Source organism: Leptodactylus fuscus, chromosome 1, assembly GCF_031893055.1.
Source record: "Leptodactylus fuscus isolate aLepFus1 chromosome 1, aLepFus1.hap2, whole genome shotgun sequence".
Classification (NCBI taxonomy): Eukaryota; Metazoa; Chordata; class Amphibia; order Anura; family Leptodactylidae; genus Leptodactylus; species Leptodactylus fuscus.
The window spans coordinates 239,620,263-239,639,991 of record NC_134265.1 but is presented as its reverse complement, the minus strand read 5'-3'; the positions used below and the strand labels follow the sequence as shown (position 1 = coordinate 239,639,991).

Below are 19,729 nucleotides of genomic sequence, written 5' to 3'. Positions count from 1 at the left end.
TGTAACCCCAATATATTCTTTGAATTCCCAGTCAGAAACTGGCACTGTATACCAGTAGTAAAAATTGTGGGTGCACGTAACCCCAATATATTCTTTGAATTCCCAGTCAGACAATGGCACTATATACCAGTAGCAAGAAATGAGGGTATTTATAACCCCAATATATTCTTTGAATTCCCAGTCAGAAACTGGCACTATATTTATAACCCCAATATATTCTTTGAATTCCCAGTCAGAAACTGGCACTGTATACCAGTAGTAAAAATTGTGGGTGCACGTAACCCCAATATATTCTTTGAATTCCCAGTCAGACAATGGCACTATATGGCAGTAGCAAAAATAGTGGGTGTATATAGCCCCAATTCTATTGCTAGGGGACTTGCAGGGTATTTCTGGGGTGAAGGTGGGGGGGCACACCGTTGGAACGGGTATCGGGGGTATATATCGGGTATACGGGAATACACTGACAGTGTATTCCATTCAGGATCCTGGGAAAGCTGGGTTGCGGCGATTGAGCCTGTCAGTGCCACGTTACACTGACAAGCTTCTCCCTGGAATTTAGCTCTTACAAGAGCTGTTGTGGTTGTCTTCTCCTTCCTATCCTAGCCTGTCCCTGCCTACCCAGAATCTAAGCCCTAGCTAGCTGGACGGAAACCTCCGTCCTCGGTGAATTGCAAGCTCAGAATGACGCGAACCTGGGCGGCGCTGTTCTTTTAAATTAGAGGTCACATGTTTTCGGCAGCCAATGGGTTTTGCCTACTTTTCTCAACGTCACCGGTGTCGTAGTTCCTGTCCCACCTACCCTGCGCTGTTATTGGAGCAAAAAAGGCGCCAGGGAAGGTGGGAGGGGAATCGAGTAATGGCGCACTTTACCACGCGGTGTTCGATTCGATTCGAACATGCCGAACAGCCTAATATCCGATCAAACATGAGTTCGATAGAACACTGTTCGCTCATCTCTAGTACAGTATTATATTTCGTAGAGCCTGGATAGCTCAGTCGGTAAAGCATCAGACTTTTAATCTGAGGGTCCAGGGTTCAAGTCCCTGTTCAGGCGGAGAAGTTGCTTTGAAAAGTATGCATCATTCACATACGTATCATCATAATTGTAAGAGGTTGACACTTTTGTTTGGATTTTCTAGATTTTTGCTTAATGCTAAAACTGCAAATGTACAATCGACTTTTACGATTATTCTGTAACTATTAGCACTCTAGATGATCTATGCTGGAAATAGGATTAGACACTTTGCATATTCTAGAATCACCCATGAATCCCTAATTGAACACTCTCACTTAAAGGAGATGTATTCTTATGTACATTAATTCCGATTTGGGGTACAGCATTATGTTATGGAGAGCCTGGATAGCTCAGTCGGTAGAGCATCAGACTTTTAATCTGAGGGTCCAGGGTTCAGGTTCCTGTTCAGACGGAGAGTTTCTTTGAAAAGTGTGCATCATTCTCATACGTATCATGTTGATCGTAAGAGTTTGACACTTTTGTTTGGATTTTTTAGATTTTTGCTTAATGCCAAAACTGCAAATGTACAATCGAATTTTAACATTATTCTGTAATTATTAGCACCCTAGATGATCTATGCTGGAAATAGGATTAGACACTTTGCATATTCTAGACTCACCCATAAAACCATAATTGAACACTCTCTCTTAAAGCAGATCTATTCACATGTACATTAATTCCGATTTGAGGTTCAGTATTTTATTTTGTAGAGCCTGGATAGCTCAGTTGGTAGAGCATCAGACTTTTAATCTGAGGGTCCAGGGTTCAAGTCCCTGTTCAGGCAAAGAGTTGCTTTGAAAAGTATGCATCATTCACATACATATGATGTTGATCATAAGAGTTTGAAACTTTTGTTTGGATTTTCTAGATTTTTGCTTAATGCCAAAACTGCAAATGTACAATCGAATTTTACCATTATTCTGTAACTATTAGCACCCTAGATGATCTATGCTGGAAATAGGATTAGATACTTTGCATATTCTAGAATCACCCATAAAACCATAATTGAACACTCTCTCTTAAAGCAGATCTATTCACATGTACATTATTTCCGATTTGAGGTACAGCATTATATTTTTGAGAGCCTGGATAGCTCAGTCGGTAGTGCATCAGACTTTTAATCTGAGGGTCCAGGGTTCAAGTCCCTGTTCAGGCGGAGAATTTTTTTGAAAAGTATGTATCATTCACATACGTATCATGTTGATCTTAAGAGTTTGACGCTTTTGTTTGGATTTTCTAGATTTTTGCTTAATGCCAAAACTACAAATGTACAATCGAATTTTACCATTATTCTGTAACTATTAGCACCCTAGATGATCTATGCTGGAAATAGGATTAGACACTTTGCATATTCTAGAATCACCCATAAAACCATAATTGAACACTCTCTCTTAAAGCAGATCTATTCACATGTACATTAATTCCGATTTGAGGTACAGTATTATATTTTTTAGAGCCTGGATAGCTCAGTCGGTAGAGCATCAGACTTTTAATCTGAGGGTCCAGGGTTCAAGTTCCTGTTCAGGCAGAGAGGTGCTTTGAAAAAAATGCATCATTCACCTACGTATTATGTTGATCATAAGAGTTTGAAACTTTTGTTTGGATTTTCTAGATTTTTGCTTAATGCCAAAACTGCAAATGTACAATCGAATTTTACCATTATTCTGTAACTATTACCACCCTAGATGATCTATGCTGGAAATAGGATTAGACACTTTGCATATTCTAGAATCACCCATAAAACCATAATTGAACACTCTCTCTTAAAGCAGATCTATTCACATGTACATTAATTCCGATTTGAGGTACAGTATTATATTTTGTAGAGCCTGGATAGCTCAGTCGGCAGAGCATCAGACTTTTAATCTGAGGGTCCAGGGTTCAAGTCCCTGTTCAGGCGGAGAAGTTTTTTTGAAAAGTATGTATCATTCACATACGTATGATGTTGATCTTAAGAGTTTGACACTTTTGTTTGGATTTTCTAGATTTTTGCTTAATGCCAAAACTGCAAATATACAATCGAATTTTACCATTATTCTGTAACTTTTAGCACCCTAGATGATCTATGCTGGAAATAGGATTAGACACTTTGCATATTCTAGAATCACCCATAAAATCATAATTGAAAACTATCTCTTAAAGCAGATCTATTCACATGTACATTAATTCCGATTTGAGGTACAGTATTTTATTTTGTAGAACCTGGATAGCTCAGTCGGTAGAGCATCAGACTTTTAATCTGAAGGTCCAAGGTTCAAGTCCCTGTTCAGGCGAAGAATTTTTTTGAAACGTATGTATCATTCACATACGTATCATGTTGATCTTAAGAGTTTGACACTTTTGTTTGCATTTTCTAGATTTTTGCTTAATGCCAAAACTGCAAATGTACAATCGACTTTTACCATTATTCTGTAAATATTAGCATCCCAGATGATCTATGCTGGAAATAGGATAGACACTTTGCAAATTCTAGAATCACCCAAAAATCCCTAATTGAACACTCTCACTTAAAGGAGATGTATTCTTATGTACATTAATTCCAATTTGGGGTACAGCATTATATTTCGGAGGGCCTGGATAGCTCAGTCGGTAGAACATCAGACTTTTAATCTGAGGGTCCAGGGTTCAAGTCCCTGTGCAGGCGGAGAATTGCTTTGAAAAGTATGCATCATTCAAATACGTATCATCTTGATCGTAAGAGTTTGACACTTTTGTTTGGATTTTCTAGATTTTTGCTTAATGCCAAAACTGCAAATGTACAATCGACTTTTACCATTATTCTGTAACTATTAGCACCCTAGATGATCTATGCTGGAAATAGGATTAGACACTTTGCATATTCTAGAATCACCCATGAATCCCTAATTGAACACTCTCACTTAAAGGAGATGTATTCTTATGTACAATAATTCCGATTTGGGGGTACAGCATTATGTTTTGGAGAGCCTGGATAGCTCAGTCGGTAGAGCATCAGACTTTCAATCTGAGGGTCCAGGGTTCAGGTTCCTGTTCAGACGGAGAGTTGCTTTGAAAAGTGTGCATCATTCACATACGTATGATGTTGATCAAAAGAGTTTGAAACTTTTGTTTGGATTTTCTAGATTTTTGCTTAATGCCAAAACTGCAAATGTACAATCGACTTTTACCATTATTCTGTAACTATTAGCACCCTAGATGATCTATGCTGGAAATAGGATTAGACACTTTGTTTATTCTAGAATCACCCATAAATCCCTAATTGAACACTCTCACTTAAAGGAGATCTATTCTTATTTACATTAATTCCAATTTGGGGTACAGCATTATATTTCAGAGAGCCTGGATAGCTCAGTCGGTAGAGCATCAGACTTTTAATCTGAGGGTCCAGGGTTTAGGTTCCTGTTCAGGCAGAGAGTTGCTTTGAAAAGTGTGCATCATTCTCATACGTATCATGTTGATCAAAAGAGTTTGAAACTTTTGTTTGGATTTTCTAGATTTTTGCTTAGTGCCAAAACTGCAAATGTACAATCGAATTTTAACATTATTCTGTAACTATTAGCACCCTAGATCAGTGATGGCGAACCTTTTTGAGACCGAGTGCCTAAACTGCAATCCAAAACCAAATAAATTATCACGGAGTGCCAACACGGCAATTTAACCTTAAAACTCTGTGGGTCCACAATTGCGGACCCACAAATTACAGTCATGTGACTGGGGCTTTACAGATCTTGTACTGAAAGGTAAAGGTCTCTGCATTCTGTACTTTTAAACAATTAATTTTCACTATTTACATCGCACAGGATCTGTTTTATAGTTTACCGTGCAATGTTATTACATCCTGTACTAATTTCACGTCTGCTATAAAACAAATACTGTGTGATATACATAGTGAGGGGACCCCACACAGTACAATCTGCCCCTCAGTGGCCCCCCACACAGTACAATCTGGCCCACAGTGGCCCCCACACAGGATTATACCTGTATACTCCACAGTAGCCCCCTCCCACACAGCATGAACTGGTCCACAGTAGCCCCCTCCCACACAGCATGAACTGGTCCACAGTAGCCCCCTCCCACACAACATGAACTGGTCCACAGTAGCCCCCTCCCACACAACATGAACTGGTCCACAGTAGCCCCCTCCCACACAACATGAAATGGTCCACAATAGCCCTTTCCCACACAACATGAAAGGTCCACAGTAGCCCCCTCCCATACAGCATAAAATGGTCCACAGTAGCCCCCTACCCGCACAGCATGAAAGTCTACAGTAGCCCCCTCCCACACAACATGAAAGGTCCACAGTAGCCCCCTCCCATACAGCATAAAATGGTCCACAGTAGCCCCCTACCCACACAGCATGAAAGTCTACAGTAGACCCCTCCTACACAACATGAAATGTCCACCGTTGCCCCCCTCCCCTGACAGTGCAAACAAACACAATATAGTTACCTGAAGAGCTGCCGGGTGTTCTCTCTTCTGTTCACTGCGCGCGCTGATGACTTACGTCATCACGCCCGCGCTTGTTCAGAGGTCACACTCTGTAGTCAGTGTAGGCCGCATAGTACGCGTGGCCTACACTGAGCTACACTGACAGCTTTCAGCTGGATGCGCATTTGCACAACCAGCTGAAGGCAGCGATCGCTCACTAACAGGGAATCCTGCATCGGATTCGCCGTTACTGAGCGATCAGGGCGACAGCACGCGTGCCAGCAGAGGGGGCTCTGCGTGCCCTCTCTGGCACGCGTGCCATAGGTTCGCCATCACTGCCCTAGATGATCTATGCTGGAAATAGGATTAGACACTTTGCATATTCTAGAATCTCCCATAAAACCATAATTGAACTCTCTCTCTTAAAGCAGATCTATTCACATGTACATTAATTCCAATTTGAGGTACAGTATTTTATTTTGTAGAGCCTGAATAGCTCAGTCGGTAGAGCATCAGACTTTTAATCTGAGGGTCCAGGGTTCAAGTCCCTGTTCAGGCGAAGAGTTGCTTTTAAAAGTATGCATCATTCACATACGTATGATGTTGATCATAAGAATTTGAAACTTTTGTTTGGATTTTCTAGATTTTTGCCTAATGCCAAAACTGCAAATGTACAATCGAATTTTACCATTATTCTGTAACTATTAGCACCCTAGATGATCTATGCTGGAAATAGGATTAGACACTTTGCATATTCTAGAATCACCCATAAAACCATAATTGAACACTCTCTCTTAAAGCAGATCTATTCACATGTACATTAATTCCGATTTGAGGTACAGTATTAAATTTTGTAGAGCCTGGATAGCTCAGTCGGTAGAGCATCAGACTTTTATTCTGAGGGTCTAGGGTTCAGGTTCCTGTTCAGGCGGTTAATTTTTTTGAAAAGAATGCATCATTCACATACGTATCATCATGATCGTAAGAGTTTGACATTTTTGTTTGGATTTTCTAGATTTTTGCTTAATGCCAAAACTGCAAATGTACAATCGACTTTTACCATTATTCTGTAACTATTAGCACCCTAGATGATCTATGCTGGAAATAGGATTAGACACTTTGCATATTCTAGAATCACCCATGAATCCCTAATTGAAAACTCTCACTTAAAGGAGATGTATTCTTAAGTACATTAATTCCGATTTGGGGTACAGCATTATGTTTTGGAGAGCCTGGATAGCTCAGTCGGTAGAGCATCAGACTTTTAATCTGAGGGTCCAGGGTTCAGGTTCCTGTTCAGGCGGAGAGTTGCTTTGAAAAGTGTGCATCATACTCATACGTATCATGTTGATCGTAAGAGTTTGACACTTTTGTTTGGATTTTTTAGATTTTTGCTTAATGCCAAAACTGCAAATGTACAATCGAATTTTACCATTATTCAGTAACTATTAGCACCCTAGATGATCTATGCTGGAAATAGGATTAGACACTTTGCATATTCTAGAATCACCCATAAAACCATAATTGAACACTCTCTCTTAAAGCAGATCTATTCACATGTACATTAATTCCGATTTGAGGTACAGTATTATGTTTTGTAGAGCCTAGATAGCTCAGTCAGTAAAGCATTAGACTTTTAATCTGAGGGTCCAGAGTTCAAGTCCCTGTTCAGGCGGAGAATTTTTTTGAAAAGTATGTATCATTCACATACGTATCATGTTGATCTTAAGAGTTTGACACTTTTGTTTGCATTTTGTAGATTTTTGCTTAATGCCAAAACTGCAAATGTACAATCGACTTTTACCATTATTCTGTAAATATTAGCACCCCAGATGATCTATGCCGGAAATAGGATAGACACTTTCATATTCTAGAATCACCCATAAATCCCTAATTGAACACTCTCACTTAAAGGAGATCTATTCTTATGTACATTAATTCCAATTTGGGGTACAGCATTATATTTCAGAGAGCTTGGATAGCTCAGTCGGTAGAACATCAGAGTTTTAATCTGAGGGTCCAGGGTTGAAGTCCCTGTTCAGGCGAAGAATTTCTTTGAAAGGTATGCATCATTCACATACGTATCATCATGATCGTAAGAGTTTGACGCTCTTGTTTGGATTTTCTAGATTTTTGCTTAATGCCAAAACTGCAAATGTACAATCGAATTTTAACATTATTCTGTAACTATTAGCACCCTAGATGATCTATGCTGGAAATAGGGTTAGACACTTTGCATATTCTAGAATCACCCATGAATCCCTAATTGAACACTCTCACTTAAAGGAGATGTATTCTTATGTACATTAATTCCGATTTGGGGTACAGCATTATGTTTTGGAGAGCCTGGATAGCTCAGTCGGTAGAGCATCAGACTTTTAATCTGGGGGTCCAGGGTTCAGGTTCCTGTTCAGGCGGAGAGTTGCTTTGAAAAGTGTGTATCATTCTCATACGTATCATGTTGATCATAAGAGTTTGACACTTTTGTTTGGATTTTTTAGATTTTTGCTTAATGCCAAAACTGCAAATGTACAATCGAATTTTAACATTATTCTGTAACTATTAGCACCCTAGATGATCTATGCTGGAAATAGGATTAGACACTTTGCATATTCTAGAATCACCCATAAAACCATAATTGAACACTCTCTCTTAAAGCAGATCTATTCACATGTACATTAATTCCGATTTGAGGTACAGTATTATACTTCGTAGAGCCTGGATAGCTCAGTCGGTAGAGCATCAGACTTTTAATCTGAGGGTCCAGGGTTCAAGCCCCTGTTCAGGCAGAGAGTTGCTTTGAAAAAAAATGCATCATTCACATACGTATGATGTGGATCATAAGAATTTGAAACTTTTGTTTGGATTTTCTAGATTTTTGCTTAATGCCAAAACTGCAAATGTACAATCGAATTTTGACATTATTCTGTAACTATTAGCACCCTAGATGATCTATGCTGGAAATAGGATTAGACACTTTGCATATTCTAGAATCACCCATAAAACCATAATTGAACACTCTCTCTTAAAGCAGATCTATTCACATGTACAATAATTCCGATTTGAGGTACAGTATTATATTTTTTAGAGCCTGGATAGATCAGTCGGTAGAGCATCAGACTTTTAATCTGAGGGTCCAGTGTTCAAGTCCCTGTTCAGGCGGAGAATTGCTTTGAAAAGTATGCATCATTCACATACGTATGATGTTGATCAAAAGAGTTTGAAACTATTGTTTGGATTTTCTAGATTTTTGCTTAATGCCAAAACTGCAAATATACAATCGAATTTTACCATTATTCTGTAACTTTTAGCACCCTAGATGATCTATGCTGGAAATAGGATTAGACACTTTGCAAATTCTAGAATCACCCATAAAACCATAATTGAACACTCTCTCTTAAAGCAGATCTATTCACATGTACATTAATTCCGAATTGAGGTACAGTATTATTTTTTTTCGAGCCTGGATAGCTCAGTCGGTAGAGCATCAGACTTTTAATCTGAGAGTCCAGGGTTCAAGTCCCTGTTCAGGCGGAGAATTTTTTTGAAAAGTATGTATCATTCACATACGTATCATGTTGATCTTACGAGTTTGACACTTTTGTTTGCATTTTCTAGATTTTTACTAAATGCCAAAACTGCAAATGTACAATCGACTTTTACCATTATTCTGTAAATATTAGCACCCCAGATGATCTATGCTGGAAATAGGATAGACACTTTCATATTCTAGAATCACCCATAAATCCCTAATTGTGCACTCTCACTTAAAGGAGATCTATTCTTATGTACATTAATTCCAATTTGGGGTACAGCTTTATATTTCAGAGAGCCTGGATAGCTCAGTCTGTAGAGCATCAGACTTTTAACCTGAGGGTCCAGGGTTCAATTCCCTGTTCAGGCAAAGAATTTCTTTGAAAAGTATGCATCATTAACATACGTATCATCATGATCGTAAGAGTTTGACACTTTTGTTTGGATTTTCTAGATTTTTGCTTAATGCCAAAACTGCAAATGTACAATCGACTTTTACCATTATTCTGTAACTATTAGCACCCTAGATTATCTATGCTGGAAATAGGATTAGACACTTTGCATATTCTAGAATCACCCATGAATCCCTAATTGAACACTCTCACTTAAAGGAGATGTATTCTTATGTACATTAATTCCGATTTGGGGGTACAGCATTATGTTTTGAAGAGCCTGGATAGCTCAGTCGGTAGAGCATCAGACTTTTATTCTGAGGGTCCAGGGTTCAAGTCCCTGTTCAGGCGGAGAGTTGCTTTGAAAAGTATGCATCATTCACATACGTATGATGTTGATCAAAAGAGTTTGAAACTTTTGTTTGGATTTTCTAGATTTTTGCTTAATGCCAAAACTGCAAATGTACAATCGACTTTTACCATTATTCTGTAAATATTAGCATCCCAGATGATCTATGCTGGAAATAGGATAGACACTTTGCATATTCTAGAATCACTGATAAATCCCTAATTGAACACTCTCACTTAAAGGAGATGTATTCTTATGTACATTAATTCCAATTTGGGGTACAGCATTATATTTCGGAGGGCCTGGATAGCTCAGTCGGTAGAACATCAGACTTTTAATCTGAGGGTCCAGGGTTCAAGTCCCTGTTAAGGCGGAGAATTGCTTTGAAAAGTATGCATCATTCACATACGTATCATCTTGATCGTAAGAGTTTGACACTTTTGTTTGGATTTTCTAGATTTTTGCTTAATGCCAAAACTGCAAATGTACAATCGACTTTTACCATTATTCTGTAACTATTAGCACCCTAGATGATCTATGCTGGAAATAGGATTAGACACTTTGTTTATTCTAGAATCACCCATAAATCCCTAATTGAACACTCTCACTTAAAGGAGATGTATTCTTATGTACATTAATTCCGATTTGGGGTACAGCATTATGTTTTGGAGAGCCTGGATAGCTCAGTCGGTAGAGCATCAGACTTTTAATCTGGGGGTCCAGGGTTCAGGTTCCTGTTCAGGCGGAGAGTTCCTTTGAAAAGTGTGCATCATTCTCATACGTATCATGTTGATCATAAGAGTTTGACACTTTTGTTTGGATTTTTTAGATTTTTGCTTAATGCCAAAACTGCAAATGTACAATCGAATTTTAACATTATTCTGTAACTATTAGCACCCTAGATGATCTATGCTGGAAATAGGATTAGACACTTTGCATATTCTAGAATCACCCATAAAACCATAATTGAACACTCTCTCTTAAAGCAGATCTATTCACATGTACATTAATTCCGATTTGAGGTACAGTATTATATTTTGTAGAGCCTGGGTAGCTCAGTCGGTAGAGCATCAGACTTTTAATCTGAGGGTCCAGGGTTCAAGTCCCTGTTCAGGCAGAGAGTTGCTTTGAAAAAAATGCATCATTCACATACGTATGATGTTGATCATAAGAGTATGAAACTTTTGTTTGGATTTTCTAGATTTTTGCTTAATGCCAAAACTGCAAATGTACAATCGAATTTTACCATTATTCTGTAACTATTAGCACCCTAGATGATCTATGCTGGAAATAGGATTAGACACTTTGCATATTCTAGAATCACCCATAAAACCATAATTGAACACTCTCTCTTAAAGCAGATCTATTCACATGTACATTAATTCCGATTTGAGGTACAGTATTATGTTCTGTAGAGCCTGGATAGCTCAGTCGGTAGAGCATCAGACTTTTAATCTGAGGGTCCAGGGTTCAAGTCCCTGCTCAGGCGGAGAATTTTTTTGAAAAGTATGTATCATTCACATACGTATCATGTTGATCTTAAGAGTTTGACACTTTTGTTTGCATTTTCTAGATTTTTGCTTAATGCCAAAACTGCAAATGTACAATCGACTTTTACCATTATTCTGTAAATATTAGCTCCCCAGATGATCTATGCTGGAAATAGGATAGACACTTTCATATTCTAGAATCACCCATAAATCCCTAATTGAACACTCTCACTTAAAGGAGATCTATTCTTATTTACATTAATTCCAATTTGGGGTACAGCATTATATTTCAGAGAGCCTGGATAGCTCAGTCGGTAGAGCATCAGACATTTAATCTGAGGGTCCAGGGTTTAGGTTTCTGTTCAGGCGGAGAGTTGCTTTGAAAAGTGTGCATCATTCTCATACGTATCATGTTGATCGTAAGAGTTTGACACTTTTGTTTGGATTTTTTAGATTTTTGCTTAGTGCCAAAACTGCAAATGTACAATCGAATTTTAACATTATTCTGTAACTATTAGCACCCTAGATGATCTATGCTGGAAATAGGATTAGACAGTTTGCATATTCTAGAATCTCCCATAAAACCATAATTGAACACTCTCTCGTAAAGCAGATCTATTCACATGTACATTAATTCCGATTTGAGGTACAGTATTTTATTTTGTAGAGCCTGAATAGCTCAGTCGGTAGAGCATCAGACTTTTAATCTGAGGGTCCAGGGTTCAAGTCCCTGTTAAGGCGAAAAGTTGTTTTTAAAAGTATGCATCATTCACATACGTATGATGTTGATCATAAGAGTTTGAAACTTTTGTTTGGATTTTCTAGATTTTTGCCTAATGCCAAAACTGCAAATGTACAATCGAATTTTACCATTATTCTGTAACTATTAGCACTCTAGATGATCTATGCTGGAAATAGGATTAGACACTTTGCATATTCTAGAATCACCCATGAAACCATAATTGAACACTCTCTCTTAAAGCAGATCTATTCACATGTACATTAATTCCAATTTGGGGTACAGCATTATGTTTTGTAGAGCCTGGATAGCTCAGTCGGTAGAGCATCAGACTTTTAATCTGAGGGTCCAGGGTTCAGGTTCCTGTTCAGGCGGAGAGTTGCTTTGAAAAGTGTGCATCATTCTCATACGTATCATGTTGATCGTAAGAGTTTGACACTATTGTTTGGATTTTTTAGATTTTTGCTTAATGCCAAAACTGCAAATGTACAATCGAATCTTACCATTATTCTGTAACTATTAGCACCCTAGATGATTTATGCTGGAAATAGGATTAGACACTTTGCATATTCTAGAATCAGCTATAAAACCATAATTGAACACTCTCTCTTATAGCAGATCTATTCACATGTACATTAATTCCGATTTGAGGTACAGTATTATGTTTTGTAGAGCCTAGATAGCTCGGTCGGTAAAGCATCAGACTTTTAAACTGAGGGTACAGGGTTCAAGTCCCTGTTCAGGCGGAGAAATTTTTTTGAAAAGTATGTATCATTCACATACGTATCATGTTGATCTTAAGAGTTTGACACTTTTGTTTGGATTTTCTAGATTTTTGCTTAATGTCAAAACTGCAAATGTACAATCGAATTTTACCATTATTCTGTAACTATTAGCACCCTAGATGATCTATGCTGGAAATAGGATTAGACACTTTGCATATGCTAGAATCACCCATAAAACCATAATTGAACACTCTCTCTTAAAGCAGATCTATTCACATGTACATTAATTCCGATTTTAGGTACAGTATTACATTTTATAGAGCCTGGATAGCTCAGTCGGTAAAGCATCAGACTTTTAATCTGATGGTCCAGGGTTCAAGTCCCTGTTCAGGCGGAGAATTTTTTTGAAAAGTATGTATCATTCACATACGTATCATATTGATCTTAAAAGTTTGACACTTTTGTTTGCATTTTCTAGATTTTTGCTTAATGCCAAAACTGCAAATGTACAATCGACTTTTACCATTATTCTGTAAATATTAGCACCCCAGATGATCTATGCTGGAAATAGGATAGACACTTTCATATTCTAGAATCACCCATAAATTCCTAATTGAACACTCTCACTTAAAGGAGATCTATTCTTATGTACATTAATTCCAATTTGGGGTACAGCATTATATTTCAGAGAGCCTGGATAGCTCAGTCGGTAGAGCATCAGACTTTTAATCTGAGGGTCCAGGGTTCAAGTCCCTGTACAGGTGAAGAATTTCTTTGAAAAGTAAGCATCATTCACATAGGTATCATCATGATCGTAAGAGTTTGACACTTTTGTTTGGATTTTTTAGATTTTTGCTTAATGCCAAAACTGCAAATGTACAATCGAATTTTAACATTATTCTGTAACTATTAGCACCCTAGATTATCTATGCTGGAAATAGGATTAGACACTTTGCATATTCTAGAATCACCCATAAAACCATAATTGAACACTCTCTCTTAAAGCAGATCCATTCACATGCACATTAATTCCGATTTGAGGTACAGTATTATATTTTGTAGAGCCTGGATAGCTCAGTCGGTAGAGCATCAGAATTTTAATCTGAGGTTCCAGGGTTCAAGTCCCTGTTCAGGCGAAGAGTTGCTTTGAAAAGTATGCATCATTCACATACGTATGATGTTGATCATAAGAGTTTGAAAATTTTGTTTGGATTTTCTAGATTTTTGCCTAATGCCAATACTGCAAATGTACAATCGAATTTTACCATTATTTTGTAACTATTAGCACCCTAGATGATCTATGCTGGAAATAGGATAGACACTTTGCATATTCTAGAATCACCCATAAAACCATAATTGAACACTCTCTCTTAAAGCAGATCTATTCACATGTACATTAATTCCGATTTGAGGTACAGTATTAAATTTTGTAGAGCCTGGATACCTCAGTCGGTAGAGCATCAGACTTTCAATCTGAGGGTCTAAGGTTCAGGTTCCTGTTCAGGCAGAGAGTTGCTTTGAAAAGTGTGCATCATTCTCATACGTATCATTTTGATCGTAAGAGTTTGACACTTTTGTTTGGATTTTTTAGATTTTTGCTTAATGCCAAAACTGCAAATGTACAATCGAATTTTAACATTATTCTGTAACTATTAGCACCCTAGATGATCTATGCTGGAAATAGGATTAGACACTTTGCATATTCTAGAATCACCCATAAAACCATAATTGAACACTCTCTCTTAAAGCAGATCTATTCACATGTACATTAATTCCGATTTGAGGTACAGTATTATATTTTGTAGAGCCTGGATAGCTCAGTCGGTAGAGCATCAGACTTTTAATCTGAGGGACCAGGGTTCAAGTCCCTGTTCAGGCGGAGAATTGCTTTGAAAAGTATGCATCATTCACATACGTATCATGTTGATCTTAAGAGTTTGACACTTTTGTTTGTATTTTCTAGATTTTTTCTTAATGTCAAAACTGTAAATGTACAATCGACTTTTACCATTATTCTGCAAATATTAGCACCCCAGATGATCTATGCTGGAAAAAGGATAGACACTTTCATATTCTAGAATCACCCATAAATCCCTAATTGAACACTCTCACTTAAAGGAGATCTATTCTTATGTACATTAATTCCAATTTGGGGTACAGCATTATTTTTCAGAGAGCCTGGATAGCTCAGTCGGTAGAGCATCAGACTTTTAATCTGAGGGTCCAGGGTTCAAGTCCCTGCTCAGGCGAAAAATTTTTTTGAAATGTATGTATCATTCACATACGTATCATGTTGATCGTAAGAGTTTGACACTTTTGTTTGGATTTTCTAGATTTTTGCTTAATGCCAAAACTGCAAATGTACAATCGAATTACCATTATTCTGTAACTATTAGCACCCTAGATGATCTATGCTGGAAATAGGATTAGACACTTTGCATATTCTAGAATCACCCATGAATCCCTAATTGAACACTCTCACATAAAGGAGATGTATTCTTATGTACATTAATTCTGATTTGGGGTACAGCATTATGGTTCGGAGAGCCTGGATAGCTCAGTCGGTAGTGCATCAGACTTTTAATCTGAGGGTCCAGGGTTCAAGTCCCTGTTCAGGCGGAGAGTTGTTTTGAAAAGTATGCATCATTCACATAAGTATGATGTTGATCATAACAGTTTGAAACTTTTGTTTGGATTTTCTAGATTTTTGCTTAATGCCAAAACTGCAAATGTACAATCGAATTTTACCATTATTCTGTAACTATTAGCACCCTAGATGATCTATGCTGGAAATAGGATTAGACACTTTGCATATTCTAGAATCACCCATAAAACCATAATTGAACACTCTCTCTTAAAGCAGATCTATTCACATGTACATTAATTCCGATTTGAGGAACAGTGTTATATTTTTTGGAGCCTGGATAGCTCAGTCGGTAGAGCATCAGACTTTTAATCTGAGGATCCAGGGTTCAAGTCCCTGTTCAGGCGGAGAATTGCTTTGAAAAGTATGCATCATTCACATACGTATCATCTTGATCGTAAGAGTTTGACAATTTTGTTTGGATTTTCTAGATTTTTGCTTAATGCCAAAACTTCAAATGTACAATCTAATTTTACCATTATTCTGTAACTATTAGCACCCTAGATGATCTATGCTGGAAATAGGATTAGACACTTTGCATATTCTATAATCACCCATAAAACCATAATTGAACACTCTCTCTTAAAGCAGATCAATTAACATTAATTCCGATTTGAGGTACAGTATTTAATTTTGTAGATTCTGGATAGCTCAGTTGGTAGAGCATCAGTCTTTTAATCGGAGGGTCCAGTGTTCAAGTCCCTGTTCAGGCGAAGAGTTGCTTTGAAAAGTATGCATCATTCACATACGTATGCTGTTGATCATAAGAGTTTGAAACTTTTGTTTGGATTTTCTAGATTTTTGCCTAATGCCAAAACTGCAAATGTACAATCTAATTTTACCATTATTCTGTAACTATTAGCACCCTAGATGATCTATGCTGGAAATAGGATTAGACACTTTGCATATCCTAGAATCACCCATAAAACCATAATTGAACAATCTCTCTTAACGGAGAGCTATTCACATGTACATTAATTCCAATATGAGGTACAATATTAAATTTTGTAGAGCATGGATAGCTCAGTTGGTAGAGCGTCAGACTTTTAATCTGAGGGTCCAGGGTTCAAGTCCTTGTTCAGGCGGGGAATTTTTTTGAAACGTATGTATCATTCACATACGTATCATGTTGATCTTAAGAGTTTGACACTTTTGTTTGCATTTTCTAGATTTTTGCTTAATGCCAAAACTGCAAATGTACAATCGACTTTTACCATTATTCTGTAAATATTAGCACCCCAGATGATCTATGCTGGAAATAGGATAGACACTTTCATATTCTAGAATCACCCATAAATCCCTAATTGAACACTCTCACTTAAAGGAGATCTATTCTTATGTACATTAATTCCAATTTGGGGTACAGCATTATACTTCAGAGAGCCTGGATAACTCAGTCGGTAGAGCATCAGACTTTTAATCTGAGGGTCCAGGGTTCAAGTCCCTGTTCAGGCGGAGAATTTTTTTGAAATGTATGTATCATTCACATACGTATCATGTTGATCTTAAGAGTTTGACACTTTTGTTTGGATTTTCTAGATTTTTGCTTAATGCCAAAACTGCAAATGTACAATCGAATTTTACCATTATTCTGTAACTATTAGCACCCTAGATGATCTATGCTGGAAATAGGATTAGACACTTTGCATATTCTAGAATCACCCATGAATCCCTAATTGAACACTCTCACTTAAAGGAGATGTATTCTTATGTACATCAATTCCGATTTGGGGTACAGCATTATGGTTCGGAGAGAATGGATACCTCAGTCGGTAGTGCATCAGACTTTTAATCTGAGGGTCCAGGGTTCAAGTCCCTGTTCAGGCGGAGAATTGCTTTGAAAAGTATGCATCATTCACATACATATCATCTTGATCGTAAGAGTTTGACACTTTTGTTTGGATTTTCTAGATTTTTGCTTAATGCCAAAACTGCAAATGTACAATCGACTTTTACCATTATTCTGTAACTATTAGCACCCTAGATGATCTATACTGGAAATAGGATTAGACACTTTGCATATTCTAGAATCACCCATAAAACCATAATTGAACACTCTCTCTTAAAGCAGATCTATTCACATGTACATTAATTCCGATTTGGGGTACAGTATTATATTTTTTAGAGCCTGGATAGCTCAGTCGGTAGAGCATCAGTCTTTTAATCTGAGGGTCCAGGGTTCAAGTCTCTGTTCAGGCGGAGAATTGCTTTGAAAAGTATGCATCATTCACATACATATCATCTTGATCGTAAGAGTATGACACTTTTGTTTGGATTTTCTAGATTTTTGCTTAATGCCAAAACTGCAAATGTACAATCGAATTTTACCATTATTCTGTAACTATTAGCACCCTAGATGATCTATGCTGGAAATAGGATTAGACACTTTGCATATTCTAGAATCACCCATAAAACCATAATTGAACACTCTCACTTAAAGGAGATGTATTCTTATGTACATTAATTCCGATTTGGGGTACAGCATTAAATTTTGGAGAGCCTGGATAGCTCAGTCGGTAGAGCATCAGACTTTTAATCTGAGGGTCCAGGGTTCAGGTTCCTGTTCAGGCGAAGAGTTGCTTTGAAAAGTGTGCATCATTCTCATACGTATCATTTTGATCGTAAGAGTTTGACACTTTTGTTTGGATTTTTTAGATTTTTGCTTAATGCCAAAACTGCAAATGTACAATCGAATTTTTACATTATTCTGTAACTATTAGCACCCTAGATGATCTATGCTGGAAATAGGATTAGACACTTTGCATAATCTAGAATCACCCATAAAACCATAATTGAACACTCTCTCTTAAAGCAGATCTATTCACATGTACATTAATTCCGATTTGAGGTACAGAATTATATTCTGTAGAGCCTGGATAGCTCAGTCGGTAGTGCATCAGACTTTTAATCTGAGGGTCCAGGGTTCAAATCCCTGTTCAGGCGGAGAATTTTTTTTGAAAAGTATGTATCATTCACATACGTATCATGTTGATCTTAAGAGTTTGACACTTTTGTTTGGATTTTCTAGATTTTTGCTTAATGCCAAAACTTCAAATGTACAATCTAATTTTACCATTATTCTGTAACTATTAGCACCCTAGATGATCTATGCTGGAAATAGGATTAGACACTTTGCATATCCTAGAATCACCCATAAAACCATAATTGAACAATCTCTCTTAAAGGAGATCTATTCACATGTACATTAATTTCAATATGAGGTACAGTATTAAATTTTGTATATCCTGGATAGCTCAGTCGGTAGAGCGTCAGACTTTTAATCTGAGAGTCCAGGGCTCAAGTCCCTGTTCAGGCAGAGAGTTGCTTTGAAAAGTATGCATCATTCACATACGTATGATGTTGATCATAAGAGTTTGAAACTTTTGTTCGGATTTTCTAGATTTTTGCTTAATGCCAAAACTGCAAATGTACAATCGACTTTTACCATTATTCTGTAACTATTAGCACCCTAGATGATCTATGCTGGAAATAGGATAGACACTTTGCATATTCTAGAATCACCCATAAATCCCTAATTGAACACTCTCACTTAAAGGAGATCTATTCTTATGTACATTAATTCCGATTTGGGGTACAGCGTTAAATTTTGTAGAGCCTGGATAGCTCAGTCGGTAGAGCATCAGGCTTTTAATCTGAGGGTCCAGGCTTTAAGTCCCTGTTCAGGCGGAGAATTGCTTTTAAAAGTATGCATCATTCACATACGTATGATGTTGATCATAAGAGTTTGAAACTTTTGTTTGGATTTTCTAGATTTTTGCCTAATGCCAAAACTGCAAATGTACAATCTAATTTTACCATTATTCTGTAACTATTAGCACCCTAGATGACCTATGCTGGAAATAGGATTAGACACTTTGCATATTCTAGAATTACCCATAAATCCCTAAATAAAAACTCTCACTTAAAGGAGATCTATTCTTATGTACATTAATTCCAATTTGGGGTACAGCATTATATTTTGGAGAGTCTGGATAGCTCAGTCGGTAGAGCTTCAGACTTTTAATCTGAGGGTCTAGGGTTCAAGTCCCTGTTCAGGCGGAGAATTGCTTTGAAAAGTATGCATCATTCACATACGTGTCATCTTGACCTTAAGAGTTTGACACTTTTGTTTGCATTCTCTAGCTTTTTGCTTAATGCTAAAACTGCAAATGTACAATCGACTTTTACCATTATTCTGTAACTATTAGCACCCTAGATAATCTATGCTGGAAATAGGATTAGACACTTTGCATATTCTAGAATCACCCATAAAACCATAATTGAACACTCTCTTAAAGCAGATCTATTCACATGTACATTAATTCCGATTTGAGGTACAGTATGATATTTTGTAGACCCTGGATAGCTCAGTCGGTAGCGCATCAGACTTTTAATCTGAGGGTCCAGGGTTCAAGTCCCTGTTCAGGC

The 19,729-nt window shown here is 37.4% G+C and overlaps 4 non-coding genes across 4 annotated transcripts; all 4 read left to right on the top strand.

The window, feature by feature from the left end:
• The first annotated feature begins 1,729 nt into the window (after positions 1 to 1,729).
• On the top strand, positions 1,730 to 1,802 carry TRNAK-UUU (transfer RNA lysine (anticodon UUU)). Its single transcript has one exon. It is a non-coding gene; the product is annotated as a tRNA-Lys (tRNA).
• A 2,160-nt stretch (positions 1,803 to 3,962) lies between these two features.
• On the top strand, positions 3,963 to 4,035 carry TRNAE-UUC (transfer RNA glutamic acid (anticodon UUC)). The gene has a single exon. It is a non-coding gene; the product is annotated as a tRNA-Glu (tRNA).
• A 4,109-nt stretch (positions 4,036 to 8,144) lies between these two features.
• Positions 8,145 to 8,217, top strand: TRNAK-UUU (transfer RNA lysine (anticodon UUU)). Its single transcript has one exon. It is a non-coding gene; the product is annotated as a tRNA-Lys (tRNA).
• Positions 8,218 to 14,463: 6,246 nt separating this feature from the next.
• Positions 14,464 to 14,536, top strand: TRNAK-UUU (transfer RNA lysine (anticodon UUU)). The gene has a single exon. It is a non-coding gene; the product is annotated as a tRNA-Lys (tRNA).
• Positions 14,537 to 19,729: the final 5,193 nt, after the last annotated feature.